Source organism: Octopus sinensis, linkage group LG10 (assembly GCF_006345805.1).
Source record: "Octopus sinensis linkage group LG10, ASM634580v1, whole genome shotgun sequence".
Lineage (NCBI taxonomy): Eukaryota > Metazoa > Mollusca > Cephalopoda > Octopoda > Octopodidae > Octopus > Octopus sinensis.
Window position 1 is genome coordinate 96533785 of NC_043006.1, and position 10000 is coordinate 96543784.

The 10000-nt window shown below is 36.3% G+C and overlaps 1 long non-coding RNA gene across 1 annotated transcript in view; it reads left to right on the forward strand.

Moving 5' to 3' along the window:
- The window catches only part of LOC118764995, an 8213-nt gene extending 898 nt beyond the window's left edge, over nucleotides 1-7315 (forward strand). Inside the window, exon 3 of the long non-coding RNA XR_005000839.1 lies at nucleotides 7251-7315. This is a non-coding gene — a long non-coding RNA (uncharacterized LOC118764995). The remainder of the gene's footprint in view (nucleotides 1-7250) is intronic.
- The last annotated feature ends 2685 nt before the right edge of the window (nucleotides 7316-10000 follow it).

A 10000-nucleotide genomic window follows, 5' to 3' on the forward strand; every position in this document is an offset into this window, starting at 1 on the left:
AAACAGCTGAGAAATGAGTTTTGTAAGATACAAACTCGAAACTTTCTACAACGATTTACCTTAAGGATGCTTATTCGCATGACACATGGATGCCATATAGACGACATATCAACATCCCCGAGTTATTCCTCCAGACTATGTATTAAACATCAGGTGGAAATCATTAATATCTGACAAAGAAACGCCGAAGATGTTGATCTTTATCAGAATGGAAGCTAGCATTTTGAAACATCATATACTTTGGGTTGGTCATGAAATTAGTTGACATTAGGATTTCGAAACAATTATTTGTGGTAAATGAGGTATTGGTAAGTGTCTCCAATACAAGACAAAGGAGAGATTTTGAAGCATCAGAAAAGAAAACCTTAAGATTTTCTTTCTTTTTAATATTAACCCTAATAATTGGAAACGTCTTATAGTGAATAAAAGCGAATGGGAACGAACACTTAACCAGCAGTGTCTGCAGCTTGAAACAAAATGGACTGTGCATTGAGTTGTGAAACGAAGTGTCTGTAATAAAGTTGTGTAGAGGGTCGGCAACAAAGAAGTTGATGTTGTGTAGTAGGGCATTCAGAACTCATCTCATTTGCTCTCTCTGCACCTATCTTACGCTTTCTTATTATGTTGGAAGACAAATACAAGAGATTTATGCACCACTAGAACACAATTTTATGCATAAGAATGTGCACATTTGTTAAGCAACATAAATTTCACTGAACTTTCTTGACTCTGAAGACTAAGACGGTGTAAACCACTGAGTCGTACATTACAATTTGATCACACCCCGACGCATATTACACAATTAGAAGATAAACTATACTAAAGTAAAATCTAACACCACTAACATAAACACTACTCTTGTTTATACCATTATCATCATTAAAATCGTCCCCATTATCGGCACAGCTACCATAATCCTCCTCCTCCTTGTCCTCGTCGTTTCTCCTCCTCGACCTTCTCCTCCTCTTCATCCCTCCCCCCCTCGTCCTTCTCATTATCATTATCGTCATCATCGACATCGTCTGCTTCATCATCATTATCGCCTTTATTGTAACCACCAGAGTTATTTGTTAGTAATCATTAGCGACAATATTATCAAATTTATTATATAAGTTAGAATGCGAATTATTTTCTCTGAGCTAAACGCATAAAGCTTAGCAAAGATGGTACAATTACTTTCTCTTTTTAAATTCCCTATAAATCTAAATATATATATTTTAGAACTCTAAATTATATATTTTTAATTTTTGATTTATTCGTGCACTTCGTTATAGTATTACATGTTACCTATGACTTAAAAGGGAGTTAACTGCGATTTTCTACTGCGATGAAATTTTATATAACGAGTGATGAGACACGGGAGGCTGAATTGGATGTTAGCGTTGTAGATGCTGGGGCAGTAGTGTGCCATCGCTAGCATGCGACCTTCAGATGAGGAAAGGCTGGAACACTCCCCAACCAAAAAATAAAAACAAAAACAAAAAAACTAAACTTGCTACCTTCCGTTTGGTTTTCGTGCCTATACTCAACTTTTATCTTTTAATTGTTTCAGTCATTAGACTGTGGCCATGCTGGAACACCGCCTTGAGGAAGTTTTAGTCGAATCAGTCGGCCTCAATACTTAAATATTTTGTTACGTTTGGTACTTATTCTATCGGGCTCTAATAACGAACAGCTAAGTTACGGGAACATAAATACACCAACTTCGGCTGTCAAGCGTTGATGGGCGACAAACACAGACACAAAGACGCTCACGTAGATATATACGTATATACGACAGGCTTCTTTCAGTTTCTTTCTACCAAATCCACAAAAGGCTTTGGTCGGCCCGAGGCTACAGTAGACAACACTTGCCAAAGTTTTCACGCAGCAGGATTGAACCTAGAATCATGTGGTTAGGAGGTAAGCGTCTTACCACATTACCACGCCTGTGCCTTGTGGTCATGGATGTTGGTTAAAGATCTAGAGAGTAGATCTCTAAATACAATATGACTAAATAGTGTTTTTTCCGAAGAGTATATGGTGTAACGTTACTCAACAATGTGTGTAGTTCGGAGGTAGAGAATCCAACCGAGCCGGTCCAGATCAAGCCGGTACCTCTCCCCATTGAGGAGTCACAGCTCCGGTACTACGGAAATGGACTAAACTGTTACAGGAAAGAATCGCACGACAGATTCTTCAAGTCAAGCCTAGATAGACGAGGAATGAGATGTTAGATAATATCCGGAGACACAGTTGATTGCACTTGGGAATGGAACCGGAATGTTTTGTGACGGATGCTTCTAGTAGGACCCTTATGGAGAAGGTACCCGAGGACTCTACCCCAAAACCCCACCAGGAATTGTGGTCGGTGAAGATGGATGAAGATGATTACGAAAATGCTACATGGTTATCTTGCACATGGAAATTACCAGCAGATGGAAAGAATTTTTTCGATTAAGCAGAGTTTTGAATAAACGAATATAAAATTCTAATCTTGCATAACATATATATATATATATATATATATATAACGGGAAGCTTTGTGAAAATAAACAAAAGACGAAGGCAGGTGGAATACAAACAAACAATTGTATTAGTATGGCGCTCAGGAATATAAATAAAACAAGTCTTTTACGTTTGAGAGCCTACACTCTTCAACAGAAAGATACACAAAGAAACACGGAGAGAAACAAGGAGAGAAAAAAAATGCGTGCAGAAGCTAGCGATTCAACATATACATACACACACATGTATATATAAACACATGCAAATGTAATTATATATGTATATATATTTGTGTGTTTGTGTGTATGTCTCTATATAATCTTATAAATATATATAAACTTAATCCCATGCATATATAATATATATGTGTGTGTATATGTATTTATATGTGGGAAATTCTGTCTGTGGGTGTGTTTGTGAAGTTGTTAGCTAACGCCTCCTACATTGTTTTATCGATTTTGATGAAACTTGACACGTGAGTAGAACTCATTTTGGAAACCTCATGGCATAGTCACATTGTTGAAAAAGTCGATAAAAGAGTACCTGGAAGAGATCCTTATATATATCTTCTCTGTTTTATTTTAAAACCCAAGGGAAATAACACATTCATTTTCCTAAATTATTTGGTAAAAATGAAATTGAGTATGCTTATTTATTAGTATTTGAACTCTTAGAGTTATTTTCGCAATTTATCCAGTACAACCCTTAAACAAGTAAATATTATTTTCCTAAACAATAGATCCACTTATTTCGGTTAGTGACTTATTCACGAATATACCAACACTAGCGTCCCTGAGGGTAATATTCTCTGGGAACTCACAAAAGCCCTTTTTAGATTTATTTACATTGAATTGTTATCTCATATCTGTTTAGCCTGTTATTACGTTGCATGCTTCACGATTTTAGTATACATACCTTATTAGTGTTTCCTTCTATTTTCTATATATAGTGGGAATAAAGCCCTTTTCGGGGCTACTTTATTTGAATTCTTACTATCGGGTAAATAATTTCATGTTATTACTAACTTCACATTTTAGGTATTCATAATTTATTGGGAATTCTGAGAACGGAACCAAGGGCTAAGCCCTGCTTTCCCGGGAAATTACCCGGTACATCAGCTAGTGTATATATATCTGTGCGTATGTCTGTATGTGTATATATATATATATATATATATATATATAATAGAAAAAAGTGAAAAAACTACAGAAGGCTTGTTTTATAAGGTTAAAGAATATATTTAAGTCGTTATGTTAGGAAAATGTTATAAAGTTTTGTGTATAGTAACATAGTTTTTGGAGAAAAACCGGTTTCGTGTAAACTTTTCAATTTCTCAGAGTTCTTTACCTACATCGTGTCATGCCTTCGTTATGAAGTGCAAAGAAGAGTTCCAGGCAGGGAGAGGTAATAAGGGATTTCTTCCGGTATAAGGGAGATAATCACTTTATTTATTTATATTTATCTATTTTTTAATGGAATGAGTTTCTCTGTATAAGAATGTTAGGATGGTTATGTTCAGGCTTATATTTTTCAATGAAGAATGTTTCTTTGTTTAATCTAATTTGTGTTGGTGTTCCAAAGCACATTGATAAAATGGAAAGATTAAAAATTGTGGTAGTAGTGGCTTTGCGCATTATTCAATATGCTCACTAAATGGTATCATTCTGTATGCTCGGAATGCAATCTGTTGTCGATGCAGAGTGCATCTGCGTCTGAGTGACAATCTCGTGGACCCTACGTAGTTTTGGTGGCAGCCCGAGCATCTTAAGACATAAATTATGTTTTCAGAAGCACAAGTGAAATTAGATCTGACCTTGAATTTTTGTCCCTCTTTGAAAAGGAATTCTGATCCTTCTAGAAGGTTTGGGCATGTTGCGCAGTTTGGTCTACCACATTTTTTTTACTTTTGCATCCGTAATTTCAGAGAATAATTTTGCCCTTGTGAGAATCTTTTTAAGTGATTTAGGTTGTTTGTAGCTTTTAATGGTTTTATGTGTGTTTAGAATTTCCTTTAATTTGGGGTCCTTATTGAGTATTAGTAAATTCTGGGTGATGATGGTGAAGGCTTCTTTGTTTCTGGAGTTGTATGTGGATATGTAAGGTAGTATTTTCGGGGAAGGTGTGTTGTTCTGTTGAACTTTTCTCAAAGTTTCTATGTTATACTGTTGCACGTCTGATATCCTCTATTAGTTGAACTGATGGCATCAATGAGTTCTTCTGTCTAAAGTTAACGGATAGAGTTTAGTTGATTTGTTCTTGGATTTGTGTAGTTCTTGACAAGTTCCTGGTATTTTGTTCTGACACTATGTGCATATCCTCTTGCAAGGTAAAGGGATGTTTGTTTTAGGGTGTCTTGGTGGCATGAATCAAAAAGTAGGTATTCTTACACAGAGAAACTCAACCCATTAATAAATAAATAAATAAAAATAAATAAATAAAGTGACTATCTCCCTTATACCGCAAGAAATACCTTTTTACCTCCCCCTACCTGGAACTCTTCTTTGCACTTCATAACGAAGACATGACACGATGTAGGTAAAGAACTCTGAGAAATTGAAAAGTTTACACAAAACGGTTTTTCTCCCAAAACTATGTTACTATACGCAAAATTTTATAACATTTTCCTAACATAACGACTTAGATATATTCTTTAACCTTATAAAACAAGCGTTCTGTAGTTTTTTTACTCTTTTGTATTTTTTTATATATCTAACCACGTGCTATCACACACCAACTTGCTCACCTATATTATATATATATATATATGTGTGTGTGTGTGTGTGTATGTATGTGTATGTATATGTATATATATTCTTTTTTCTTTTACTTGGTTCAGTCATTTGACTGAATCAAATCGACCCCAAGACTTTGTAAGCCTAGTACCTATTCTATCGGTTACTTTTGCCGAAACGCTAAGTTACGGGAGCCTAAGCACACCAGCATCGGTGTCAAGCGATGTTGGGCGGACAAACACAGATACACAACATATATACACACATACATATGTATATATATACATATATACGACGGGTTTCTTCCAGTTTCCGTATACCAAATCCACTCACAAGGCTTTGGTCGGCCCGAAGCTCTAGTAGAAGACACTTGCCCAAGGTGCCATGCTGTGGGACTGGACCCGGAATCATGTTGTTGGTAAGCAAGCTACTGATCACACACCCACTCCTCAGCTTAAAATGATATAATTATATATATATATATATATATATATATATATATATATATATTTAATTATTTAGGGTAGCAAAAATTCAATAGAAATTTATCGCTACCAGCGGCCTAGTGGAAAGAGAAAATAGTCAAAGACTAAAATATATAAATAACAATTCAGGAATGGCCTTAACAGGCCATTCGTCCACCAGAGAGAGCAGCCAGAACTCAAACCGCCAAGCAGTAGCAATTCAGAAATTAGGTGAAAATTTTAAAACGTTTACCCTAATCATCTTTAGACGATGCATCGTTTCTGTGTTTTGATGATAAACTAGCTTAATTAAATAAATTAAGCTAATCTACCATAGGTCACACTTCATCAGTAAAAAAACAGGGGAGAGACAAATATACACGAGGCGTCTGTATCAATGCCTCCGGAATATCTGTCTTAAAATTCAAAGACCAACGTGTTCGCGCCAATGTATCACTAACTACAGTTAGTGATACATATATAATAATATATATCTTGAAAGTGGTTCTCTAGCACTACCGCAGTCAAATGACTGAAACAAATATATATATATACATATATATACATATATATAAATGGATGAATAAATTATCCTTTATTTACCGTTAACTAACATATATATATATGTGTGTGTGTGTGTGTGTGTGTGTGTGTGTGTGTATACATACATACATACATACATATATATATATATATATATATATATATATATATACAGTATTCTGTGTGCGCACGTGCTTGTGTGTGTGTGCGCGCGCGCGTGTTCTTGTGTTTGTCGTCTACCACTACTTGACAAACAAATTAGCTCTTTTACGCCCCGGTGTCTCTGCAGTTCTCCCAAGGTGTCCTTTAGAATAAGTAGCAGGTTTAAAAAGTAACTATTGGTGCCGATCAGTTCGCCTAAGCCTTTCAAGGCGGTGCCCCATCATGGCCGCTGTCCAGCTCCAGCAAAAGTTAAAGTATGAATTTATGTATGCATGTATGGATGTATGTTTGTGGGTGTATGTGGCTGTGTTGTTTCGCGGTCTCGGTGTGGAGTGGGGGGATGTTTATTACGATCTCAGTCTATCTCTGGTTATCCAGAAGTTGATTGTTTCAACTCTGGTGATTAGCTGAAGTCTAGTGATTAACTCATCTCTTGCAATTATCACAGCCCTTTGTTCTTCATACGGCATCTATGTGGTCTTAGAAATCATCTGAAGATCTGTCTGGTTATCAGCTTATCAGTTTGCTTTGTAAAATTATCTCTCTGTTTGTCTTTCGTCCGCTTTACCACCTCTCTCTCTCTCTCTCTCTCTCTCTCTCTTATATCTATATATATATATATATAATTATATATATATATATATATATATATTATATATAATATATATATACATATACCCGTGTGTGTGTGGTGTGTGTGTGTATAGATGATAAAGTCCAGTATAAGCGTGGGTAGATTGTCGCTAATTAGTGCTTAAGGAGATCTACATTTTAAACTCCAAATATTTGTTCAGTGTAAGGAAGTCTGCAGGTAGAAAATTCAACTAGAAAAGCGATCGAAATCGAGCGTATATCGATTAAGAATGACGGAGAAATAATAACAGGTATAAGGAATGTATTTACATGAAAAATTTCATATGTACTTTACAAGACATAAGCAGACCTTGTCTTTACGACTGTTTGCAATGATCCGTGAATGGTTGACACGGCAATGCATATTATGCAAGCAGATGCAATAGCGAGGCAATATTGGTCATAAGCATAAAAGAAATGACAATATCAACGAGAACGTATCTTGATGGCTGAGCATCTCTGCGCGACAAATTCACGATATTTTGTTCAGAAGACGAATGGCAAATGCATGAACGAATGGCAAATGCATGAATTCGAGGTATAGGAGGTACAGAGAGAAGTACTGTAGTAAGAGTTACAGGTTACGTAAAGGATGAATAAGAAAACGAAAATGGAAGAGAAGTTATGTTAGTAAAGCGGAGGTGAATGCAATCTTAGACGTATTGAGGTATACAGGTGAGTAATTGACCAACGGAATAAAGCGACCAAAGGAATAGAAGGAGAAAAATAAAGAGAACGTAGAGAAATCTTCAGTGTAATCTATCTAGTAACTTGTTTTCAACATAGCTATCAAACTGAAGCAGAATAGTTTCTTTTCTCTGCAAAGGAAGGTGGAACCTCTATTTTTACAACGGATTGGGCTGACAGCCACATTCCTAGTATATACTACAGCTGTTAAGTACAAGCCGATACGCCCTTAATAAACGGTCCCTGAACAATAGCGTTCAGGAGGATTTCATTGGTCCGAACTCATCTCAGAATTACCTGGTGGTATTTCTGCACCTGTTTTGCTTCAGTTCTGCTTTATTCATGACAAGGATTTTGGAAGTTGACCGTATTTCTCGAGTTAATCTGTTTGTGTTGTTCTGGTCAATGCCCAGAGCCGTTCCTGGAACATCACCACTCATACCTACTATTAACCCTCAATGGAATTCGAAAGTTGTTAACGCGACGTTCTTCAATTGGTAGAATGGTATGGGTGCCTGTCAACATTCGAGATGCCAAATATACTACATCATTCTTCGCTAAGCATGATTTTCTCTTCGTCAAAGAGATGAGCTGCGGATAGAAACCACAAGCTACCCTTCCTTTCCGTTGTCGTTGTATTCGCTGTCATTTCAGAAGGTCAGAATATTTATGCCGTTCATTCAGTCTCAGTGTGTTCCTGCACATCAACTGACGAATCCGAAGTTCATCACACATCGAATGTTGAGAGTAGATAGATTTCCTAACCAACAGAACCTGTGTCATCCATAAAAACGGGAAAATCGTGCGCTCCCCTCTGGTCGGATGTATCTTGGCAGAAGGTACAATTGTCAGTTGGTGTTTTGCTCCGAAATAATTTAGCATTAATCACTTCCATCCAACCATTTATGGACAACTCCATCTCGGGACACTTCGATCACGGTCTCTTCCCAATTTCTCTCCAATTAAACTTCAGCTTCAAATCAGAACCCAGTACCCAAACAAGGTTCTCGTTCCAACAACATAAATTATAGATATACCTGTCCCAATGTTGTGTTGCAAGTTTATCGACATTAACAGGTGGACATGTGCCTCCACACATTCCTGGTACTGTTCCAGTGTCCTATCTACAGCTTCTATATCTGAAGAGTGTGATTCTATGACATGCGAATGCAGATACGGCTCTCCTGTCACCGACCGATATGCTATTCAGTCTTCGTCCTACGTAGCAAAACCATAGGAGACGGAAGAGAGTGCATCCTCGAATGGACCGAGTTTTTTCTACTGAAGGTTTACAAAAGGTGACAGAATCTGACCACTGAACAACAGCTGTTGCTAAACATTTGAGCAAATCAGTTTCTGAAGATAAGACTGAAATTGAGTGCTCTGAAAACAGTTGCTACTTAGCGATGGGTGATCTTGTTGAAAGCTGTCGATTGAACCAAATTGAGCAGCGCTCACCAGATGACTTCCCAAAATGCTCTCAGATGAATTACATAAATTGGAAGTTGTCGCAAAGACTTACAAGTCTCCGACTACACTATCCACGACAATTATCAGATTTTTGGTAATCTTTTAAAAAATGTACGACACTGGGTTGCACAAAGTTACGGGTCTGAAATTTCTCTCTCAACTTGCTCAGTAACGTCGCCATTCTGTGGCTCACTCAACCGGGTAAACTATCTGGCTGGTGTCATTTATGGTAGACGATTGCTAAGGCAGAAGCAAACAAGTGTCTGGGATAAAGAAATGCAGCTCGTATATTAGACACCCCAAACAATATTCAATGTAGGCAACTTTCCCCACATACAGTGGCTCTATACATATAAATCCCCTACCGAAAAGAGTTTGGCAAAGTGCAGCTGAAAACACGCAGTAAAAGAGATACATACATACACATATACATAATATAAATGTACATGTAGATGTACTTGGTATATAATATATATATATTATTATATATATATATATATATATATAATATAGATATATCTATATATATATACATAAATATATATTGTGTATATGTATATATATATATCTTTGTGTATATATTATATATATATATATAGTATATCTTTGCGTGCGTGTGTTTCTGTAATATATATGATATATATATATATTATATATATAATATATCCATACACAGAAACATACACACACACACACAAAAAGAGAAAGAAAAAGACAGATTTATATAATTTACTTACATATATGTGTGTGTGTGTGTGTGTGTGTGTGATACATATATACATACATACATACATTTATATGCACCTGCTATATATACAAACA